At 43.8% G+C, this 25,930-nt stretch overlaps 1 protein-coding gene across 1 annotated transcript in view; it reads right to left on the reverse strand.

The window, feature by feature from the left end:
• Syt9 (synaptotagmin 9) overlaps positions 1-25,930 on the reverse strand; it is a 165,888-nt gene that overhangs the window by 22,105 nt on the left and 117,853 nt on the right. The window lies entirely within an intron of this gene.

Here is a 25,930-nt window from a genome sequence, read left to right on the forward strand (position 1 = left end):
ATGCTGGGCCCTGTGCTAAATTAACATTACTTTTATGGTCTCATGTAAAACCGATATTCTTATTTGGTAGGATCTATCATTGTGTGTCTAAAGTGTTGACTAATATGACTTAAATAAATTTAGTAACTTGTTCAAGGATACAGAGCTCGAAAAGAGCCAGAAAAAAACATGAATTCAGTGACTAGGCTCTGGAGCCCTGAGCTTCCAATGTGAAAAGACCCACTTCTAAGTTTGAGTCAGTTGGGAGTAGCCTAGGGATCCTTCAGAAACTCAATAAGGAAAAGGCCCTTCTGGAAACTTTTTTGAAGAACAGACCTCTCACCTGCCTAACTACTGACTTTTAAGTACCAATAGGAACCTTGCTTTGGAGAGCATGAACTCCAGTACAGATCAAAGGCAAAGTCAGGACTATTGCCTGCCAGGTCATTCCTGCTCAGCCCTCTATGTGGCATCGGCCTCCAGAGGCAGTGACCACAAGCTAAGGGATACTGGCTCTGCCTTCACAGGGATAGCAAACACATGAGCCTATGTGGGTTATGCAAATTGAGCAATTTTTCACTTAAAATCATCTGAAAACAAACTTTGCTGTTTTCAAAATTATATATTCACAGAACATTTCTAGACTCTGGGATAGGATTAGATGGTAATGATTTAATTGATGGTTAAGTGTGCAGAGTGTATAGATAAAACGAGTGTACTGAATTTTTCCCATAATTATCTCTCTGAGGAGCTCTGGCAGCTGTAATTATTATCTGAGGCCAAAATTACAAACCTGCAGTAGTTTTAAGCAAAATACGTTGCAGCCTCTGCTGAATCTTTAAGGAAAAGTTGGCCACCACCAGTACAGGCGTCCTCATAGGGCCAGCCGATGGAGGTGCAGAGCCTTAGAAAGGGGATGCGTTGTCTGAATCCCTGCTCATCACTGTCACTGTGCACTGCTCTGCTCTCTCTTCCTTGCCACAGGAAACCTTTCCTCTCCTCTTTCTTTTTTCAGGAAGATTTCTCTGATCAGTTAATAGATATTACTGACACTGTGCTCTAGAGGCTGGACAGTAGAATCAACAAGGTGGGCAGGCGTAAGTCAACACAGTGGTGGTGCTGGACCCCTTACACTGAGGACACAGTGGTGGTGCTGGACCCCTTACACTGAGGACACAGTGGTGGTGCTGGACCCCTTACACTGAGGACACAGTGGTGGTGCTGGACCCCTTACACTGAGGACACAGTGGTGGTGCTGGACCCCTTACACTGAGGACACAGTGGTGGTGCTGGACCCCTTACACTGAGGACACAGTGGTGGTGCTGGACCCCTTACACTGAGGACACAGTGGTGGTGCTGGACCCCTTACACTGAGGACACAGTGGTGGTGCTGGACCCCTTACACTGAGGACACAGTGGTGGTGCTGGACCCCTTACACTGAGGACACAGTGGTGGTGCTGGACCCCTTACACTGAGGACACAGTGGTGGTGCTGGACCCCTTACACTGAGGACACAGTGGTGGTGCTGGACCCCTTACACTGAGGACACAGTGGTGGTGCTGGACCCCTTACACTGAGGACACAGTGGTGGTGCTGGACCCCTTACACTGAGGACACAGTGGTGGTGCTGGACCCCTTACACTGAGGACACAGTGGTGGTGCTGGACCCCTTACACTGAGGACACAGTGGTGGTGCTGGACCCCTTACACTGAGGACACAGTGGTGGTGCTGGACCCCTTACACTGAGGACACAGTGGTGGTGCTGGACCCCTTACACTGAGGACACAGTGGTGGTGCTGGACCCCTTACACTGAGGACACAGTGGTGGCGCTGGACCCCTTACACTGAGGACACAGTGGTGGCAGCATGACAATTCCAAGTCTGCTCCTTGCTGGTGACCCAGAGGTCAAATTAGATTCTCTGTCTGTATTTGGTCAGAACAGACAGGAATGACTGCCTCCAAAGATCCAGTGAGTCCAATCATGACCACATTCTTTTCAAAAACTTAGTTCTTGTTTGGATAGTTATGCGAACCATTATGTGATCATTTAACACCAACCACAGAAATCTGGAAATGAATAGAAATGAATGAAGTCTTTTGGTTTGTCTCTGAAAGCCGGTATTGGTTCATCATTTTAAAGAGTCTCACTATTTTATGCCTAACATCTTTATGCCTAACACCTAATAACTTAAAAAAAAGTCATTGAAACTGGTTATTCTACTTTGCATAATTGGACATCGTTGACTTTCCTCCAGTCAGTGGTTAAGCTCATCACAACTGCCCTCTTCCTCTTTAGCATTTGTTTTCATGTGTAAAACAATGTTCAAGGTCCTATATGAAAGACCAGGTAATTCCATAATATATAGAGCAGACATGGTGCCTGTAACCAGACTGGCCTGTGGCTTTTGGGTTATCCTGCACTTGACTTTTAATTAAACAGCGAACCATTCTGAGAAATCAGGAGCTTCATCTAGAGGTGAATAGTTTGGGTTAAGTGAACATGCTACTGTGGAAGATAGTGTACATGAGCCACTAACAATAGCTGAGCTGGACTGAGACACTTGTCCCTGTCAGCCCTACAGGTCCACAGGCATTCAGCATTCCTGGGGTACTTTCCATGGTTATAGGTGTGCTTCTTTGTGATTTGTTCATAGCATACCCCCAAAATATGGGTCCTGAGTTCTTTCCTTTCCACATAGACCTCTTGCTAGGTATGAATTGGATAGAACACAGCATAAGGTAACATCAGAACTGTTATTAAACAAACTGTCTACTCAGCTATCGGGATGAAATCAGCATGTGCCTTCGTCTGGCAGAGTGTCAGACACCTGTTCAGAGATATTTGCTTTATTCAGAAAATGAGTCTGAAAATGCCGTGAAGGAAGAAGCCGCAATGATGAACATAAACACTGAGTAGCAGAATGCCACGGACTTCAAACCCTCCCTCAAAGGGGAAAGGGAGGCCAAATTCATGTTCTCTCTTTTAAGTCAGGATTTTGGGCAGTAGAATGGTGAGAAGTGACAAAACACTGAACAAATCTCAGCTCTCAGGGGTACCCCAGCAGAATCCATTCATGCTATCCATCCTGCTTGTCTACTCTTACGCAGCCACTTTTCTTCTTTCTTCTTAATGGGTCACATGTTTTATTCCTCAGTGCGTGAACCTTGTATGGTAGTGATTGGCCCTCAATATTTATTGGAAGAATGCATTCATAATCCCAAGGTACTTGTACTGGTATCAATGGCCAGGGGAGGGCAGCAAAGGGTAGCAGAGTGTTGTGAAGGTTGCAGGGCTCCCCAACCTTTGCCTCTTCCTCCCAGCTTTGTGCTCTTTTGTAGATAGATGCTTAGCATTGATGCAAGGGTCCCATAACTTACACTGACTATTTGCAGCACTGAGGGTACTAGGACTGGAGGAAAATTGCTCACAAGGTTCCATTGAATCTTAGTGTTATAAAGGAGGGAAACCACTTGATTGAAAGCTGGAGAAGCCAGTGTCCAGTGCAGGGAGTTGAAATCCAGAATTCCACAGGAGGTAGGTTAACATCACAGGCTTGGTTCTCTTCCACAGACAGAGTACAGGGATTTAGAGAAAAAGCTTCCCGTCCTCCATATTCACCAGAGGAAAGAGTGTTGACAGCCATATGCAGAGATGTGACAGGCAGTGGGCAACAGCCATCTCTTGTCTGAAAAGATTCCATGGAACCTGTCTACCAGTATGGGAGGGGCTTGAATCTTTTCTTTACTTGCTGCTACACGGCACCCATGCTGGCTTGAGTCTCTTGGGATGCCATGATGGAGTCTCAAGTTGAGGGTAAACTTTGAACTGACAGGGAGAATCAGCTAGAAGGTTGAACAGGTCTTGCCAGGGAAGGTGCTTTTAATAGTGTCTAAGAAGGCAATTCATCTTCAGGTTTGGGCCTTATTCGTTCACATTGTTTTAATAACCAGCAAGTTCATGGCCTTGAAATGTAAAAGCAAGGTCTGACAGGGGCCTGAGGAGGTTTTCCCTGGAAGTATAGTATCACCATTGACTCTGGACATGATGTCTACTGTTAATAGCACTCATTTGAAGAAGAAACAAAGAAAAGATGGCCACCATCTTGGCATCATCCTCAGCTATTGAACCTCCATCCCTCAGCTCTTATCTTCTTTCTAGACCCTCTGGCAAGATAATACATTTTCTCCTTGCTTAATCTATGTACTCATAGAATTTTTGTTGTTAACATCAAAAGTAACTCAATGGCTATATCTCATAGCAAAACCAAATCAAAGACTTCTCAGATACCATATTCTTAACAAAAGAAAACTTCCAGGAACTTTGTTTTCCTCATGACTAGATGGCTCTCTGCACTAGACTGATGGCTTGCTTTGGGAGTTTGAGGTCTTCCTGGATATTCCTGTATGGATAATTTCTGCTGAGTCCCATGCTTCACTTTATCGAGAAGTTTTCAACATTAGATGCACATCTCTCTAGGAAGTACTTCCTATTCATACCTGAGTGTTTCTAAGTGGTCTGCTGGCCTGTCTGCCTGGACACTAGTGATGCCTCCAAGGATGAAACACTGCCCTGGGATATTCTGCCTGTTCTCTCTGAAGGACACATTCATACATATTTCAAATAGATGAGCTTTCCATTTTATCTCCTGTCATTTACTTGGACACTTCTTGTTTAAGGTTCCTCCCACCTTAATGACATTTATATGAAATGGTATCATGGGTTATTTGATTCTGTAGGTTCCCTATCTCCTAATGTCAGGTTTTACTATTGATGAAGTGAGCTGACCAATCTCTGAGAAACAGAGTCCCATGTCTTTGAAATATGATCTGTGTCCTTGGATACCAATGATTCCTTTTGTTATCTGAAAGTCAAGATACTGGTGGAAGCTCTGTGAACAGAACTCCAGGAGCACAGGAAGTAATCCCAAGATTCGATAGATGGAACTTGATGAAATTAAAAAGTTTATGTACAGAACCATAACTATCAGCAGCACACAGCCCACAGAATGGAAGACCGTTTTTACCAATGTATACCCTGGGAAGGGAACTAATATCCAAAATTGATGGAGAACGGCAAAAACTCAGCAACAAAACATCAATAACATCTGCCAAGCTACACGTGGCCCAGTGAAAAGGACATTTCTCAAAAGAAACCCTAGAGCCACAAATCATCATCTCTGATTACTGCTCAGTGCGCCAGAGTTGCAAAGGGCAACATGCAGGAAGAATGAGAATACCACCTGCTTCGTGAATTTATCATGTTTTCAACTGTATTGGGAATCCATCATTGTCCAACAGAAACTAAGCAAGCCAAACCTAACCCATCCCTACCCCTGAAGACACATTCATACTCTCTCCTGTGGGTTTTTCTGTGTCTATAATATGCAGTGAGCATGACCAGTTTTAGCAAACTCCACTGTACTTATTCAACAGCAGGAAGGCTTCTTGCTTTGGGACACAGTTAATTTGCTTCTCTGTCTGTGTCCTTTTTCCTTCCTTCCTTCCTTCCTTCCTTCCTTCCTTCCTTCCTTCCTTCCTTCCTTCCTTCCTTCCCTCCTTCCTCACTTCTTCACTTCTTCCTTTTTGTAGTCCAGGATGATCCTGGAACTCCTGATTCTGCCTCTACCTCCTGAGTGCTGGGGTTATAGGCATTTGTCACCATACCCTGCTTCTGTATAAGATTCTGGAGAGGAGCCCAGGGCTTTGTACAGGAGGTAAGCTAAGCACTCTAACAACTGAGCCACATACCCAGTTCCCCACAGTTTCTTCATGCATCACAACAAAATATGATTAGTAGAGATCTTTTTAGCTTGTCTCCACACAGCTTTATTCTGATTTTTCTAGTTTCTTTCCTACTCAAGAGATCACCATCATTGAAGGTTTTATCTTCAGCACAGTTAAACTACAGAATACTATGTATAAACAAGTTTCTAGAGCTAACACTTGTGTCTCCTTGGCTTCTGGACATGGCCAAACCCACACTAGTTCTGCTGAGTGCTTGGGTTACAAGGACTACAAGTTCATTCATGAGTGTTTAATATACATTTGGATGGCTTTGTTGAGATGACTTAAATACTCATGAATAATAATAGCAGTGATTCTCACAGAAGCCCCACAGAAGGACCCATGATGGAAATGGCTGCAGGAGCTCTCTTTGCCATCCAAGATAATCCCCAGGGCCTTAGCATCAGAACCTCCAGTGCTTTGAACTAGCCTCTGCTTTTAAGAAGACTAAGTTTTCCTAGTTTATTTCTTCTCTGTCCTCCTTTTACCTCTTATGTTCTTCATCCACTAGTTTTCATACATTTCTTCTCATTATAGGTCTCTGATGCCTGCAATTTATCTTCCATCATGACCTTTAAGCCTTTTCAATTCTCTCTGTAAAGCTAATGATTTCAATTTCTGGTTCTGCTGATGCCTCATTGATCATGTTCATGATGTTTCCAAAGTTTGCTGATATAACACACTTGTCTCAATGAGCCATGGGGTATCAAACTGTATCAGAAGTCATAGGGAAGCTTCACAAAGTGGCTGCTAGAAATGTGACCCTTCATCTGTGCCCAGGCAAAATACTTGAAATATGTTTAGAGATAGGTTTAGAGATGCCTCTTCATCCAGGAGAGTGAGGTCTTGCCATGTGCAGGAGAGGCTGAGCAGGTACTGTGGGTCACATGGTCCAGGATGGACTTGTCTCTCATCCTCTCTGTGCACTAACCCTCATTCCCCTGCCATCTTTTCCATTCTTTAGCTCATAGTTTCTCTTCTCGGTGTTAAGCCTGTCTTTGACTTGATGTTGTTTGCAGTTCCTGTGGTGGAGTGTGACCTCCACTCCCTAGAAATGCTTCTAGAGCAGCCTCAGCCTGTATGATCCAGTGTTCCCGAGCAGTGTTTCTGAGGCTGCTTCCTGAGTGGTATAGGAACCTTGAGATGAGAAGGCTGCTCTAATTCTACTTGGATCCCCTTAAGGATCCTCCTTAGCCACTTTTCTGATTTCTCAGGATGTTAATATTCACATTTTAAACTAGATAAAGGACTCATATCATCAGGGAATAGTGAAGTGAGTGATTTTTTTCCTTCCTTCTATAAAATATATTTGCCTGCCGGTTCTTACTGGTCAGTATAAATCCAATCTCTATGTTCTCTTCCATTCTCTGCTGCCATCTTTGCTCCCTACTGAACTGGAGTTTCATAAACATTTTTTTTTCAGACTGATTCTTCTTCTGAATGTCTTGGGAGTGATCCAGTTGAAACCAAGAGGCCCAGTGCTTTTGACTGGTGAAGGCTGTCTCTTGCATCAGCACCAGGCTTTTAGGATTTTAGAACAAATGCTCAAAGCCTGCACACAGCTGGACTTGTTGAACATGAATTCAAGTGTGGGCTGTGAGGCAGACCTGGGAGGAGATGACTTAGCAGGAAAAAATTTCTGTGTCAAGAGCTGATGCTGAAATCAGAGATGAAGTCTGAACAAAAATGTGACATCCAAGAGTGAGGGGTGGGGTGTGGGAGGGCCATGGGATGACAGTGCACATGAGGTTTGACCGAGGAGTGCAGCACGGGAGAGATGGGTCATTCTAGACAGTATGAAAAGGCACATGAAGAAACAAGTGCAGGCAGGTCTAGAGCAGTGGTTCCCGACCTTTCTAATACCGAGACACCTTAGTGCAGTTCCTCATGCTGTGATGACCCCAGTCACAAAATTAGTCTCACTGCTACCTCATCGCTTTAACTTTGCTACTACCAGGAACCATAATATGAATATTTGATATGCACGGTATCAGCTATGTGACCCTCAAAGGGGTCATGACCTACAGGTTGTGAACCACTGGTCTATAGAAGCTGGCAAAAGGCCCGGTAGGACCAAGGCAGGGCAGCCCTTTCAATGCTACATGGAAGAGGACAGAGCTGCTTCCATGACACGAGACTGTGTAGTAATTATATGGAGAAAACCCAGGTAACTAGGAAGCCCGGGGGACAGGAGGCAGGTGGTGTCCTAGTTCCAGCACTTGGGGAAGTCCTAGGCAGGTACTGCGTAATGCTGGGTCCCTTGCTCCTGGGTCAAATGCAGCAGAGTGGGCACTTCCTAAAACTTCTCATAGACTAACAGTTACATAGGCCATGGAAGCAAGAGGGTATCACGATGGGCCAGTTAGGGGAGGGGCAGGGCATCGTACACTTACTGCAGGGAGACATGAGCAGTTTCTGGGTAGAACTGCACAGAAGCATCCACTCTTCCTCCTGTATCAACCCAGTCCCCCCTATTGGTAGTTTCTTATTCAATGTAATCTTAACATTTCTTGCTTCCGAGAGGGAAAACCCATCTCTCTCCCACTACCCTTCTTCCTTTGCTAGCCCTAGCCCATTTCCTGCAACTTTTCTTTCCATCAAGACACCTGAAGGAGCACTTGGGAGGCAGAGGCAGGTGGATCTCTGTGAGTTCGAGGCCAGCCTGGTCTACAAGAGCTAGTTCCAGGACAGGCTCCAAAGCTACAGAGAAACCCTGTCTCGAAAAACTAAAACTAAAAATAAAATAAAATAAAAAACCACCTGAAGGAATATGTATAGCCACGGACCCCACCTCCTCACGTTCCAATTCCACATCCTTGTCTCCCTCTCTCCAATTACGAAGCCTGCAGATGCCATCACTACTCAATGAGAGGCCACCACCAAACTTCTGTAGTCAGTCCAGCCTGTGTTCAGGATGACAAGAGGCTTGAGGATAGGATGATGCTGAGGAATAATTTTATGTGTATGTGAGGGTTCTATGTGTGTACATGCATGGTCATGTTTACACCAACACATATGCACATGCATACAGAGGTGTTTTTGTTTTTTTTTGTTGGCCACCTCCCCGCATTTTTCTTTTGCGATAGTCTCTCATTTGGCCTGGAGCTTTCCAAGTAGGCTAGATTAGCTGGCCAGAGACAGGAATCCACCTATCTCAGTTTCCCCAGCACTGGCATTCTCAGCACACATTTCTAGCTGTTTAAATGGGTTCTGGGGACCAAACACAGTCCTTATGCTCTCAGGGCAAACACTTGACTAAGCTATTTACTAGCCCATGGATGATTTTAAAACCTTATCAAATTGAAATAGAAGTTTACTTGAGCAGATTTCAGGCTATTATATTTGCACGGTCTGCTGTGTATAGTACTATTAATGTAATCTGCGTATCTTTCCCTAGCCTCTGCTCTTTCACCAACTATGACAGTCTTGTCTGCCTAAGATCCTGAGAATTGTTGATGCTCTTCCAGAATTTTTTCTAGTCCACATTCTTGTACTCATCTGAAAGGGGTGGCAAGGTCTGGCCCATACCAGTCTGAACTGGGGTCTTTTCTCTTCACATTAAGGCCACAGCTGAGTCAGGAGCCATCTAGCACTGATACACAGGCTGTTCAAACAAACCACAGTCTCTCTGAGTTCAGGAAAAGCTTTCCAGCCAAGTACTCAGCTTTCTGACATGCTCTTTGCCAAGGGATCTTACTCAGAGCCTAATTGGTCTTTGTTTAGCTGATTACTGGCACATTTTCACTGAAACAAAATAATTAGTGAACAGCCTGTCATTCACTGTATGGAGCACTGTGTGTGTGTGTGTGTGTGTGTGTGTGTGTGTGTTTGTATGCATATTCCCGTGTCTTTGTAAAAGGGTGATGGTTAAAATCTAGGTAACTGGTATGCACTTGATGTGTCTTTGAGAGGGGCATCTATGTATGTATGTATTTATTTATTTATTTTGTATTGCTTTATAAATAATACCATTAAAAAATTCCACTTCCTCCCTTCCTCCCATTTTCCTCCTGCTCCCCAACTCACTCTCCCTCCTCCCCCTCCAGTCCTAAGGGAGGGCAGGGTACCCTGCCCTGTGGGAAGTTCAAGGGCACTCCATCCAGGCTTAGGAAAGTGTGCATCCAAACAGACTTAGGCTCCCAAAAAGCCAGTACATGCAGTAGAGACAAATCCCAGTGCCATTATCATTGGCTTCTCAGTCTGGAGAGGGGCATCTTTCTGAAGGGAGTAAGTACAACACACCAATCCTCCTTAGTCTTCCCTTTCTCCTATCAGTCGCTTCCCCCCTTTTCAACTTTTACTCCAGATCCCCATCCCTGCCATTGTAGTTTGGGAAACAGCAGGACCATCCATCTGGCCAACACTGAGATCTGGCTACTGTCCCAAACTCCCCCTCTCTCTGACTTTCCATCGGATGTCAGCTCATCGCCATCAAGGGCAGTCTACGTCTGCCTTTCTTCGGCTTCAGCACACCCCTCCCGATGCTGCTGGAATCTGTCTGCAGCCTCCTGTTCATCTCCTCCACATGCTCGCTATGGTCCTATTAAGAGAGCATGTCGCCATTCACCTTAAAATCACTCCAAAGTTCCAACAGAAAGTGCACACTCCACCATCCCTTCCTGGTACTGTTTGTGTCCCCTCCACAACCCGGGTGTTCAGTCATTTCATCTGCCGTCCCAGGTTCTGCTCCTCTCCTTTCAAGACTCTGCCTCTGAATGTAAAGATCCCTCTTTTCGGGCTGGAGAGATGGCTCAGAGGTTTAAGAGCATTGCCTGCTCTTCCAAAGGTCCTGAGTTCAATTCCCGGCAACCACATGGTGGCTCACAACCATCTGGAATGAGGTCTGGTACCCTCTTCTGGCCTGCAGACATACACACAGACAGAATATTGTATAAATAACAAATAAATAAATAAATATTTTAAAAAAAAGATCCCTCTTGAACCCTGATTGCTCTTTGGGCTGACGAGGGAGGGGGACTTGATTGGGGGAGGGGGAGGGAAAGGGGAGGCGGCGGTGAGGAAGAGACAGAAATCTTTAATAAATAAATAAAAAAAATAAAACCAAAAAAAAAGATCCCTCTTTTTCCTCCTCTTTGCTAAACAGAGTTCTTACACATTTCCAAAAGCCTGCTCAAACAGTGTCAGCACGTGTCTGCTCACAGCTCGCCCCATCCTCCCTTACACACCATGAACACACCAATTATGTAATTGGTCATATTACACTGGAACAGTTTACTGCCCATCTACCTGCCCAGCCTCCTGGAACACCAGCACTTAGTCCTCACCCCTGCAGCTTCAGCACTCAGTGTTTTGCCTGACTTCAGCAGAGTGAAGGAGACCTGTGGAAAGAGCTCTTTCATAGCAGGTAGGACTTAACTTCAACACAAATTGACACTTCCTTCTTCTCTGGCTTTAAAACGTGTTTCTTCAATGACAAACACACAGTTGGTATCTCTATGCTGTTTGCCATCTAAGCCAACCTTCTCAAACCATGGGTCATGACCCGCACAGGGGCCACATATCAGATATCTTGCATATCAGATGTTTACTTTATGATTCATAACAGTAGCAAAATTAGTTACGAAGTAGTCATGAAAGTAATTTTGTGGCTGGGGGTCACCACCACATGAGAAAATGTATTAAAGAGTAGTAACACTAGGAAGGCTGAGAAGCACTGACGTAGTAAGTCCAGCCCCACAGCAAAGGTTTCATATTTGTGGTAAAACATTTGAGTTCATGTAATACAAACACAGGCAGGCAGCAGCCTATTTAGATGATGTGGATTCCTGGTGAATGCCTGTGAAGCAAAGCCTGGAATTTGGGAGTTTCTTAGGAAAGGCTAGAAAACACAATATCAAAAATGTGTGCATTCTGTCTTTTGTTGTTGGGGATCAGACCAAGGGCCTTGCAGTACTCCCATTCCAAATGTATATATACCCTTGATCATAACTCAGTTTCGTATCTCCCCCATAACAGGCCCATTTTGGAACAAAACTGAATCTGGTTCTCTGAATATATGCATTTTTTTTCACTGAAAATATTTACCCATGGCTGGATAGGTGAAATTCATTTAATGATTCTAACAAGCATTCCTTTTAAAACTGAAATAAAAATGTAAAAAACCCAAACACACTACATGCATGAACATTTTTCACTGAACCTTTAAAAATGTTTTATAATTATGTATCTATAATAATGTCAAATATTTTTTTCCTTTTCTCATTTTTTTTAACTTTTTCTGGGGGGGGGGTGTTATTAGCACAGGCTATCTCAGCCTCCTCACAGATGGGACTACAGGCACATAGTACCATGCCCTGCTTAAATGTGTCTCTTACTGTGAATCAGAGGCAAGCAGAACTGAGGAACAGATATATCTCACTCTATTCCAGGTGCGATGGGAACTTGCTCCAACATTGTGCTACAGACTACATTTCAGATACTAAGTTCTCTGCGAACCACTGAAAACCCCAAAAGGGAGCAGGAAGAGAGAGGGGGTAGAGGAAAGGGGAAGGAGGTAAGGAGGGGAGGAGCTGGGGAGGAAGAGGGAAGTGAAAGAGACCCTTGGAGTAAGTCCATGAAGTCGCCCTCGTCTGAGTGCACTGCAGTAACACCGTGGAAGATTAGCCGCTGGGGTGAGGGATACAGCTGAGCCGGCGAAGCTCCCACCCAGCTGGCGTGTGCAAGGCCCAACGCTTGATCTTTATCACCAAAGAAAAATAAAATAAAAACATAAAAATCATAAGCTGTGCGTGGTGGCACACCCTGTAATCAATCTCAGCACTCAGGAAGCTGAGCCCGGGGGATCATGGGCTCAAGGTCAACCCGAGAGACACTGTCTTGAAGAACCAGTGGGTGGAAGGAGAAGAAAATCAATATTTCCTGGGCTGAAAAAGGAAAGACACTCGCTGAGCATAATTTATTGCCACATCCTTTGTCAATCCCTTTTCTATGTGCGCCATCCAATTACAACAGGTGCTTCCAGCTTGGCACTAATGCTCCTGTTGACAGGAGGGAGCTGATCCTCAGAGAAATCAGGTAACTTGCTCGAGCTCAGCCGCTCTAAGTGGCAGAGCTGGCACAAGACTCTCCCTGTTAGACACCAGTGACAACAGTATACTGAGTAGCCCACCGGGATGATTTTTTGGGCCATGGATTTCTCTCTGATTAAATGATTTTATGTTCTCAGTTTCTGATTGCTTCAATCACAGTAGTGTTTGCATGGATCTCTCTTACACATTCCTATTTCAAGTCAGACTTTAGGAGTGAATTCAAAGAGAACCTAAATTGTTATGGTTAGTTAATGGAAGGGGGCATGTTCTTCAGTGGCATACCCACTGGCAAGATGGCCATGCTCCGGTAAGGAGTCCTAATCAAACTCACTGATTCATTTAAAAAGACATTAAAAAATAGGAAGGGGACTGTTGGGAAGAGAAAGGATTAGTGGGAACAAAAAGGGTACATGAGAGGTAATTGGGGAAAGGATAAATATGATCAAAATATGTTATATATATCTAAAAATATAATGAAACACATTGCTACATAATTAATATATGTTAATACAAATTTAAATAATTCCATGCCTTGTGGCTGGTGGCTGCTCTAGTCCTTGTCTGTCTTCCACATCTATTCTACTCTTTCTTCACTTTCTTTGCTTTTTTTTTATTTTTTAAAATTTTTTTTTTAGTATTTATTATGTATACAATATTCTGTCTGTGTGTATGTCTATAGGCCAGAAGAGGGCACCAGACCTCATCACAGATGGTTGTGAGCCATCATGTGGTTGCTGGGAATTGAACTCAGGACCTTTGGAAGAGCAGGCAATGCTCTTAACCACTGAGCCATCTCTCCAGCCCTCTTTCTTCACTTTCTTTAGTTACATGAAGTAGTCTCATGTAGCAATCCCAAGTTCACCACAATAGCTACCCAGCAAACGAATCCTATCAGTCACATAACCCCAACCCCACCCCAAAGAGGGCATACGTTGTTCTCTGAGCATGGAGGGGTTAGAGTTACAGGGAGCTCAGTACTCAGCTGCTCATTCCTTCTAGGATGGGACTGAGTGCAGCCTGGACTCTGGTCCAGATCTTTGTTCAGTGGTTTGCTTTCACATTACCTTATCATTTGTGGAACTTATGGTTCTACCACTCTGTATTTTCTTAGTGTTTTACGTTTACTAAAGCACATCATAATTATGTAACAGAACAATGGCTGTAGCTTCATCATTAGGGCCTATGATGTCCTTAGCACAGGATCTTAACTGATGGAGTTGCCTTAGTTCTAATCAGAAAGCAGTTGGTTACCCATATCACAGAGTTGCCACTATTGCACCACTGAGCATTTCTTGCCTGGAAGGCCAATGCTGTAGCTGTTGATGACTTTCCTCCTTTAGCGCTGTGTTTAGAGCTCAGCACCATTTATTTCTATTTATTTTACATTGATTGTGCTCAGTTTCTGATACTGATGGAGCTTTATACTTAACAGGGCAGTGTCCTGGGCACCCATGAGTTAAGATACAATCTGTGATGATGGGGAGGCTCTATGTCTGTGCTTTGGGGCTTGAGAGAATCACTGGCTGAAAGCAGTAAGAGGACCATCTTCTGAACTGAGTAGTCCTCAAATACTCCCCTGTGATTCAAAAGTCCTTTCTTCCCTATTATTCCCGTTCTTACATTTCAAGCAGCTCCTCTGACAGCAGCAATTGGAGCTAAAAGTGATTTTCCTGTAACACGGACAGGCTTTCCCAAGGTCTTTGCTATTAACTCTTTTTATGCCCGCTGCTGTGTTAGAAAAAAAGCTGGAGCTGATGTGGCAGTACGCCATGGGTAAGGACTTAGATTTTGCCATACTCAAATGGAGAATTGATGTGTATGTGTCTAATTTTCCTTTGTTACACTGAGAGTATAGGGTTTCACTCAGTTGTGATTTCTTTCTCATTCCTGATGAGATTTCTATCTAGGTATGCCTGTAGTCACATATGTTGGTCTAATACTTGAAAACTAACAAGTGCCACACTATTTGTAAATAGTAACAACGTAAGAGCCATTGGCTCTACTCTTGGAAGTGAATATTCTGTAACTCCTTTGAATGCAAAATTTAAAATACAGTTGAGAGATTAAATTCTATGACCTCTACTAGAAACTCAGGTACATGTTGCCCTGCAGGGTCAAGGTGGAAAGAGAGGGCTGCTCTCCTATGCTATACTTCATGCTTTGGGGCCTTGATGATCAACTCATTCCTGCACCTTGTGTAGTAAAGTGAGAAGCACTCTAATACAGTCCAATTCTACATCCAGGGTGACCCAGCCTGATAGGCCAGGATCCTCTATGCAGGGTCAACTTTCTCTTAGCAAGGAGTTATTTCCTAGCCCAAGTCAATCTTGTTTCTTAATGTGACTGTGAACACAAATAATAAGGAGGGTTCCTTAGTCTTCTTGGCTTCAAAGTACCTTAGACTAGATCATCTCTAAGTGCAGAAATTTACCACTCATAGTCTGGAGTCTATGAAGTTCAAGATCAAGGATGCAGTGCTTTGGTGTCTTGTGAGGGTTAGCTCTAAGCCTTCAAAGGCCACGACCTTCTTGCTGTGTCCTTATGTGATAGACTTCTATTGTAAGGCCCTAGTTCCACCCATGGGGGCAGAGACCCCTCACTTATCATCCCCTACCTTTTTAGCAATACCGAATTGGAGATCTGATTTTAACAAGATTTCTTTCTTCCTCTTTTTTTCTTCTTTCTTTCTTTCTTTTTTTTTTTTTTTTTTTTGCAAAAACAAACATTTAGTCCATCACAGAGATAAAATGTAGATAAGGCCCGGAGAAAAATACAGACAGATGTGGGTTTCTTTAGATCCAAATTTCCATGTCCCCTGCAGAGACTTCATTAAGCATTAATAACAGGAAGAAAAATCCTGAATGTTTACATAGTACAATTTATAGTCAGTCTTAATATTTTTGGATGGCATTTATTAGCTTGATTGGTTTTATGACCTTTCTCTAGTCAACTATCAATCTGAACATTTATTTGTCAATATTAAAGTATGTAAGCAGGTGACATTCAGATCCTCAGCCACACGGAGCAAAGCTACTTTGATGTTTCCTGTGTCTTACAGAATACTTGTTTTGGGCAGTCGGAGAGTGATGCACCACTGAACATCAGGCAATGAAACTTCAGATCGCTTTATGGCGACAATCTGTGATGTTTTACTTGGTTTTGGGGAAACTCTCCTTTAAGATTTTTCAGTTGTAAATGTTATCATCTATCATGTCCCAAATTGTACCTAAAATGCGTGGGAGGTGTTATTCTACCATTCCCGATGGCCAACTTTCAACATAGAGCAGGAATTTACTTCAAAATCAAGTGACAGGAGTAAGATAGAAAGTTACTAAAGGTACTAATAATAAATGCTGAATAATTTTCAACTTTTAATTACATTTATTGTGTGTATGTGTGTGTGTGCATGTCTGTGCGTTTGTGTGTTAAGTGAATAGGGAGTATACATGTACCACAGCATGCTTGTGGGTGTGAGAAGACTATTTACAAGAGTTTAGTTCTCTCCTTCTGAGGGTTGTGTCCTGGGAGTTAAACTTAGGTCATCAAGCTGGAAGCAAGTGGCTTTCCCAGCTAAGTTATCTTGCCTGCTCAACTTTCCATTTCATTCTAAATCAACTGAAATATGGGGAAGAGGATGGAGAAAAGTGGGCACACGACTGAGCTAAGAAATTGCGTTTCTCAACACAGGAAGCAATCCTAAACGGAGAACTTCCTGTACGCCCTTCAGCTCCATGTATGAATTGAATCCCCCATGAAAAGTATCACTCAGAAACAAAAGGAGAACAGGTTTTTCCTTAACTGTAAACAACATTCATGTGTTTCCTGAGAGTGGGATGTCTTACTTTTAGCCATGTTGGTGTCAAATGCAAGCTGTTACTTGCACATCAATAATTATTTCATTAGGAAAGCTTGCAGAGGGTTTACCATGTGCCAAATGTTTTGTTAGGACTAGGCAAACACCAGTAACAAGACAGAAAAATGGGTCTCAGGGCAACCAACACTACCTGTGCCATTTCTCTCACACATTTTGTCAAATTTTGGAATAACCATTGTGGTTGTTTTAAAAATTGGTCCCCAAAGGGAGTGGCACTATTGGGAGGTGTGGCCCTGGTGGAGGCAATGTGTCACTGTGAGGGTGGGCTTTGAGGTCTCATTTGTCAAGCTTCCCTTGGGCGTGACTGTCGGTCGACTTCCTGTTGCCTGCAAGATGTAGGACTCTCAGCTCCAGCACCACACCTGCCTGCACAACAACACACTCCCTGCCATGATGATAATGGACTGGATTTCTGTATTGTAGGAAGCCACCTCAATTAAATGTTTTCTTATAAGAGTTGCCATGATCATTGTTTTTATTGACAACAATAAAAACCCAAACTAGGACATCAAGAAATCAGGCTCTTCCATTACTGGTGGAAACAAAAAATTTAGCTCTTTCCTATCAGCCAGTGATACTGGTGGCCCATGGGAAGAAGTGTTTGACAGGATCAACTCCTGGAAGCCTCTTTTCTAGGAACAGTGGCCTCTTGGAATGACCTGTGTCAGGCGCTCCACTTTTGCCCTTTACTCCTGTCCCAGGCAAGGGGCAGTCCTCACCCAAATGACTACCAGGTTAGCATCTGCAAGTGGCACTTTCAGGAGTGTCATAAATCACTGATTAACTTCGTCTGTGAAGAAAGAATCCATCTACCCTATGTGTCAGCGAGTGCCTTCTGAATGTTGTTCTGGAGCTGGGCATTGCTGAAGTGCAAACTTATATTCGTCTGCCTTCTGTAGAGTAACTGTTAGACCATAACCCAGTGGGCAGAAGGGGCCACAGCAAGGCCATTTGTGAAAAAGAGGGCTGTCAAGGCACAGTTAACTTTCTCCTCAGCAACAGTGCCAGCTTCCATCAGACGGTCGTCACCTTTTACATCTGTACTGTTTATTTTGAGGGCCCCTGTGTTTTGTGTGAATCACGTCTCTACAGACATTTGAGAATGTTTCTGATTTTGTGTCTTCTCTGAAAATGAGAAAATCCTTAACATCCTTCTCTTTCCAAACAAATAGTTCCATAGAAGAAGTCAGAGCTGCTTGTGAAAGTCTCAGTTGTCTTGGCTTGGCTGATCACACTCTTCCACCAGATGGAAACGCAGTGCTTCCCTAACATTAACTGTGCCCACTCATCCAAACTGTATTCTGACCATGTAACACCCACTAGCACAGGTTCTAAAGTGTGAGTTACCACTCTGAGATCCCAACCACGAAGTACCATTTTGTATTCATTGCAGTTGGTCTAGGTACAAGAGCTCCCCAAGTGTTCCTGTTCCCTACACTATATCCTACCATTAAATAACAGTTTATTTTTTAGTTCAAGAAATTTCAAAAGCAGGTCTTTCCCACTGTCTAAAAACATCCCTTTCTTTTCCTCTTCCGCATCTCCACAAAGGTTGCATCAAGTCACACCTTTGTACAAAATTGGAATTGGAATGTTATTCCTTGTGAGAAAAACCAACTCAAGAGATAATGTCCTTGTCATTTTCCAGTAGTTCTCACTCAGGGTACTACTACTGGCCTCTAGGGTGTCTCTGTGTTACCGTTCTTTTTCTTTTTTGATTTTTTGAGGGTTTCTCTATAGCTTTGGAGCCTATCCTGGAACTAGCTCTTGTAGACCAGGCTGGCCTTGAACTCACAGAGATCTGCCTGCCTCTGCCTCCCAAGTGTTGGGATTATAGATGTATGCCACCATTGCCGGGCACAACCTCTCTGTTATGAAAGAAAGTATCAAGTACTCCAGGACCCAGACAGCCATATCAGTTCAAGGGGAGCCTCATGCTTTACTAAGGACTCTCAGTTATATTGAATATTATTTTCATTATTCTCAAAATGCAAAGCCACGGGGACCAGCAGATAAATGGGAAGGATGGAGGAAATGATCTTTGTTCATGTACTTCTTCTAAACGGAGAAGTAATCAAAGCTTGGGGTGAGCACCTCAGATCCAGCTCCTTTAAATGCCTGCTACAGATTGATTCTCAGGAACGTTGCCACCTTGGCTGTTTCTACTCTGGAGTCCACTGAATGGAGGTTCTGCAGTTTCAGCACAAAAGCAACCCAGTTGCCGCCACTACACACCTTATTATTTTCCTCACTCATCAGACATAACTATCTTCACTTTTCCTTGTCTATGAATCATGTCCCCTGCACTGAATTAGTGCAAAACGAAGGCAGATAACAGTAAACAATCATTCATAGCAAAAGTCTTAGAGCCTCCTTGAGGGAAAGAAACCCCACTAATCTCCAGATATCTCCGCTACATGTTCAGGTGACACTGTGACACCTGGGACATAATTCTTTGGTAGGTGACAATCATACTATGTCAGAAGGGGAGTTTCTTGAGGATCTTTAGCAGAGTCCCATGAGGACACAGAGGGACCCATCAGGATGTAGGTCACACATTAATCATAAGAATTTCCCTGAGTGCTGGTCAGACACCAGCTGTGGAGCTTCATTTCTCCTAGATCAGCAGTGAAGCCATGCCAATACCAGATGAGAAAGCCTGAAAGCAGGGAGAAGCGATTCCAGTTTACCTAAGTTTGAAACCCTATGTTCAGATGGACTGAAGGAGGAACTAAGTGCAAACGTGGCCCCTGGATTACCATGAGCTACAGGAACAAGGGGGAAGATGGTCTGTACAGGCCTGTGATGGAACCCAGGTTCCCCCAGCTCCACGTGTCCTTTCCATTCACATCCTTCCTTGAAAAGTGATCCTATTGCCTGGCTCTGTCATGAATAGCAACTTTCCCAGGGTATTTAAGTCTCCTGCATCTTTGGGAGGCAGCATGGTTACTCTATTGAGTGTCCCTGACTTGCCGATACCTTTCTCAAGAACTACACTCCCTACACTGTTGATGGAGTGGGTTACATTTCTTTAACCCGGTCTGGGAAATCAGATGTTTTCCCTGAGAATATGCGGACTGAAGACTCCACGTGGGTTTTGTTGAACACTAGATAGAAGCTATCTAGAAATGCTTTACAGGGGGACACGGATGCAGTTTAAGGCCAGACTTGGTTACTGATGCTTGCTTTGGGTCCTTCAAATCTCTATAGCCTCACCGAATCTAAGAAAGACAAAGAGGACTCTGGTCACTTCAAGATGTCCTACACTATAACACTGTCCTGAGGAAAGGGTGTAGCAGGCTTAATCAGGTGATCTCAGCAGTCAGCCATGCTGGAGTAAAAACTTTCTGGACTGATGAACTTGTCTGTACAAAGGCAAAGAATTGGGAGAGGAAGACGGATCCACACTGAGTACCCTAGTATAGGATTATTAATATAATTATATAAATACATGTATCACAATAATATAAATGGTGTTATTATTGCATCCTATGAATCAGTATAAAACCTTCACAATATATTCTGATTGGGTTATCTCTCTTTATCATTTCAGAAAAGTAAAACATAACCAAATGGCATCTGGTTTCCTATAATTCCAAGTCTTAATCCAGATATTATGTAGCACTTCACAGGGAAGCCATGCAAACATGGAACTTTCCCCTGTTAATCTCCTGAAGCTCTGGACGCAGGTGAACGTAACTGTCAGGAGGGTGAGAAGGGGTGAAGACATGACCTGATCATCACCGTGTTATCATGGATACACAGAGGAAGATGCTATGATAAGGGAGCCCTTAGCATTCTGTCATCTCCTGCAGTCCCATGGAAGGGACATTCTTACCTCTAAGTACTGGGAAAACTGCTCTGGGAGCTTACACAGCTTTCTAAGCTGATGAGATTATGAAGAGGAGGGGGAGAGGTACTGGCTGACCTTTGGGTGTGCAGTGAAGCCATGCCGAGGCCCAGGGAGAGTAACAGATTTTTGAACTCATTGGTTCTGAAGACTCCATCTGCTACCTGCCCTGGCAATGTCAGGGTATGTTGGATACAGTGGTGAGTAGACAGCCAGGTCTCTGCAGTTATCGGGGTTCATTTCTAACCTAGCCCCTTGGTTCCTAGCAGTATGGAGTTTCTGTCAGGCCAACCTCTTACACACGAAATCCCAACATATGCTCACTCTTATTCACTCCACCCTGTGGTCCAAACATCTATGTACACACACACACACACACACACACACACACACACACACACCTAGAATTAAGCAGATCTTGTTTTAGGAGAGCATAATAGCAGGTTATCTTTACAGCAGAGTTAAAGGAGAAAGGAAGTAGACCTTAAATCTGTATACCTGAACCAGGTAGTACATGTCTTCAGTCCCAGCATCTGGGAGGCACAGGCAGGTGGATCTCTGAGTTTGAGGCTAGCCTGGTAAATAGAGCGGATTCCAGGTCTACCAGGGATACACAGAAAAACCATGTCTTGAAATAAAAGCAAAACAAAATAATCTGTAATCCATGTCCAGTCAAGTATTGAGTGAGCCACTCTTCTGACCTGGGATGATGCTCACTGGTGCTCCTAGCTGTCACCAAGAAAAACATCACTGGTGATATTTCCTTGTGTTATAGAGTCCCATGAGGGCACACAGTATCCCACCGGAATACGACACACAATAATGAGAACTTTACCAAGCACTGGCTAGGTGCCAGCCATGGAGCTGCATTTCTCATAGATTAACTTGACCTGTGCTGGGGATATAGCTCAGTGTCTAGAGTGCTTGCTCAGAAATAAACATACCTAGGTTCGATCCCCAGCACTGTGTAAAATGGTTTTGGTGGTGTGTGCCTATATTCTTAGCACCTATGATGTACAAGGGGATTAGAAGCTCAAGGTCATCCTTGACTGTATAACAAGCTCAAAGCAAGCCTTGGCTATGTGAATCCCACCTCAAGTCTCCCACCCCTTCAAAACTTGAATATTTACAATGATTCTTACAGATAGGCAGTTACGGCAACTTTACAGATAAGAAAAACCAAAGGTGAAGAACAATTGGCCAGCACATGGCTGCACAGCAGTGTGAATCTAGGTCCATCCAAGTCCAGCACACATCCTTCCCAGACCTGCCCTGTGACCGCCTCCATCCATACAGTGGCTGACAGAGAACAGTTCATCTTCCACCTTCTTTAATCTCATCTGGTACCATCGCCCTAATTTTGCCAGCTACATGTTTATTTTTAAAAGGGAAGGCAGCATTGCCCCTCTGGAGATGGATCACAGAGTTCAAGACATGACTTCAAAGACAGGCAGGAGACCACAGGGAATGAGCAGCCTTACTCGCCTTTCATATTGGGGACACAGGCATTTCATTTCCGTAGTTCCGCTGCGACCATTGAGGAACGGCCATTGTGTTTGCTGAAGTAATTCCAGCCACTGCAGAAATGACTCCCAGCTTTCATTACTTTAACCCTCAAGATGCTTATTTCTCAGTTACATAACTGTTGAATGCAGGCTTGCAAAACGCTGAGAGCTAAGGGTTTACGGAGCTCCTCCCAGGGACGGGAGTTGCACAGCCTTCTTCCCTCTGAAGTGGAGGACAGCTCTACGGCGCCTCCTCTCCCACACCTGACATGCCACACCCCACCAAGGGTTACTGTCTGCCAAGGCCACCGAGAAAGTCCTGCTTGGGTCAGGACTCATCTCTCATCCCCTGTGGACCTTATTCCTCTCCCAATCTCTGTCACTAGCTTTGACATTTCTGACCGCAAAGGAGAATTTAAGCCGGAAGTGACTTCCAAGGGTACAAGAAGTAGACTACAGCGGTTCTCACTGCCACTCACCAGCTATCCCTGGGCAATTTACTAAGTCCGTATATGGGTTCCTCTGAGAATTCCACCAGGAGCTGAGGAAATGAGGCATAGGTCCCCTGGCTCTTTCTCAAGTGGCTCACAGGTCTTGAGGTCTCCCTTAGGGATTAATTTTAATGCCAGAGAAGAGAGGTTTAGCTTCTGTGGCCCAGGGGCACAGATATACTCAGGAACCTGAAAATCAGGAGATCGTAGTCTATCATGGCATATAACTAGTCCCCGTCATTCTTGGAGTCTCTTTCATGCAGCATTCTCGCAGAGGCGGCGGCCCTTGTTTGTATCCTGGGCTGGAGCCCCTCTTCCTCTCAGATCACCTGCCTGTTTACCCCATCACATTCATGTGACTGTCAAAGGCAGAGAGACCTCTCAGGGCGTGTATGTGGGGAGAAGCTGCCTATACTGGGAGAACAGAGGAAAATTCTCTGCCTGGAACCCACACGCCCTTGGCCTGTGGCCTCTGCCTGTTTCCTGGTGCTCCCATTCCCAGCAGCTCTGGTCTCCCGCAAGCTCAAGGAGCACCGCTCTTATGTGTTCTGCTCTTTCTATGAAGGACAAAGCTTATGGCTATGCACTTTACTCACATTTCATCTCCTCTCTTGGGCCAGTGCGATGGCAAGTGGTTCCAAGTTTGACAACCTGAGCTCCATCTGTAGGACACACTTGGTGCAAGCAACAAACCAACTCCCCATAGCCATGCTCTGGCTTTCACACATATGCCTTTGCATGGGCACCACCAATAGGCAAATGAGTAAATAAATTTAGTTCTCAAAAGACACTTCTGTTTTGCAGTGTCTGTAAGAGCTAAGAAGGAAGTGGCCTCTCGCTCATGCGTGTGCTACACGTGTCTACATGGCATGTAATCCTCAGAAATGCTTCTCAATCACAATTCCGTTTAGGAAAACATCCAAATAACTTTGTCAATAAGGAAGGATAAGCAGAAGAGGAAAGGAGAAGGGACAGGGAAGGAAGTGGGTGAGGGAAAAGTGGCAGGATGGTGGCCAGTATGCATTCTCCCTTTCATGGAAAATAAAACCCTACTTCTTAGATAGGCACATAATAAAAAGAATACATTTATTATGCTCCTCTGAGATTGGACATGTCCAAAGCCCTGTGTCTAAATCGCACACGAGAAGCAATGTCTTGGGAGATCTCAAAGAGAATCCGGTAAGAAGAACTGTGTGTTCTTTCGACCCTTGCCTTATTCCATATTTTTGTGACATGAAAAACAAAATGTTTTTGAATTTAGCAGCTACATTGCATAATGAGGTAATTTCTGGGACAGTTAACACGAAAGATCAGAGAAGTCTAGGCTTCTGTTGACCAGGGTGCTGCCCCTACACTGTCTTCCTTTGGACTTGGTATATGTAAGGAAGAGAGACATATCCTTTCCACACACTGTTGTTTTGTTCTTTGTTATTTTTATTAAATAAACCTGAACCCGATGTCAACCAATAGAAGACTCACAGAGACAGTCCTAAAACTGAGGATTCCCTCTCTGTCTCATGCAGATGCCCTTCAAAAGTCAGTCCAAAGCTGTAACATGGAGTCAGAAAATCCTGGTCCTTTTAAAAGACAATAAAAACCAAAAAAACAAAACAAACAAACAAAAAAAAAATGGAGTACAGACCTAAACAGAGAACTCTCAACAGAGGAATCTAAAATGGCTGAAAGACACTTAAGGAAATGCTCAACATCCTTAGTCATCAGAGAAATGCAAATCAAAACAACTCTGAGATTCCATCTTACACCTGTAAGAATGGCCAAGATCAAAAACACTGATGACAATTTATGCAGGAGAGGTTGTGGAGTAAAGGGAACACTTTTGCATTGCTAGTGGGAACGCAAGCTGGTACAACCCCTTTGGATGTCAGTGTGGCGATTTCTCAGAAAATTAGAAAACAACCTTCCTCAAGACCCAGCAATATCACTTTTGGGTATATATCCAAAGGATTCTCAATCGTGCCACAAGGACATGTGCTCTACTATGTCCATAGCAGCATTATTTGTCATAGCCAAAACCTGGAAACAACCTAAATGCCCTTTAACTGAAGAATGGATAAGGAAAATGTATATTTACACAATGGAGTACTACACAGCAGAAAAAATAACAACATCTTGAATTTTGCAGGCAAATGGACGGAGCTAGAAAACATCATTTTGAGTGAGGTAACCCAGACCCAGAAAGACAATTATCAGATGTACTCACTCATAAGTGGCTTTTAAACATAAAGCAAAGAAAGCCAGCCTAAAATCACAATCCCAGAGAACCTAGATAACAATGAAGACCCTAGAGAGACATACGTGGATCTAATCTACATGGGAAGTAGAAAAAGACAAGATCTCCTGAGTAAATTTGGAGCATGGTGACCTTGGGAGAGGGTTGAAGGGGAGGGGAGAGGAAGGAAGGGGAGCAGAGAAAAATGTAGAACTCAATAAAAATCAATTTAAAAAAGACAATAAAAATGAGGGATGATCCTTGACCCAAACACCCTAGGCTGGTGGGAAGATTATACTGAACCTCAGGTTTCTGTAGTGGCATTTCAATTGTATTAATAAATAAAGCTTGCCTGAAGATCTGAGAGTAAAAAAAAAAAAGATATGCTAGGCCTGTAAGCCGAAGATGCATGCCCCAACATTGCGGAGGAACTTTGGGTGACTGTCCAGGCAGCCAGCTGTTTCTGTCATTGACTTTTTTTGGAAGTCGTTTGCTTGCACTTCCTGCTTACTCAGTTAATATTATTTCCTTCTTGGGTATTTGAGGGATTTGAAGACTAGACAGTTATAGTTTTCCTTGTTTACCTGATGCAGAAAGGAAGATATGATAGAAAGTAAATTAGGACAAGACTTTAGAGTCACCAAGATAGGATAGATATGGAGTATTTTCTCTGAATTTGTCAAATGAAAGTGGACATTGTTGATATATTTATTGCCTGTATACATCATACACAGTTATTGCACTTATTGTATACAGTTTTCTTATATTAGTTATAGCCTTCTTTTTACTTTAGGCAAATGGGGAAATGTAGTGACATTTCAATTGTATTTTAATAAATAAAGCTTGCCTGGTGATTGGGATAGGAAAATAGCTACATTGGTCAGCCTTACAGACCAGGAAGCCATGATATACACCTTGAATTCCAGCAGCTACGCTAGTTTGCCAAAGAAATCGGTGGTGCATGTCTTTAATCCCAGTGGTGCATGACTTTAATCCCAGTCCTAGAGAGGATTATAAAACGGGAGGAGACAGCTCTCAGACACAATCTCATTCTGCAATTCCTGGAGGCAGGATCACCATTTCGGACTGCCGCCAAGGTAAGAGCCAGTGGTTGGCTGCTTTGCTTTTTGGGTCTTTAGGTTGAACGCTGATTTCTCTCACTGA

Source organism: Alexandromys fortis, unplaced genomic scaffold (assembly GCF_014885135.2).
Source record: "Alexandromys fortis isolate MF-2015 unplaced genomic scaffold, M_Fortis_MF-2015_v1.1 scaffold_129, whole genome shotgun sequence".
Lineage (NCBI taxonomy): Eukaryota > Metazoa > Chordata > Mammalia > Rodentia > Cricetidae > Alexandromys > Alexandromys fortis.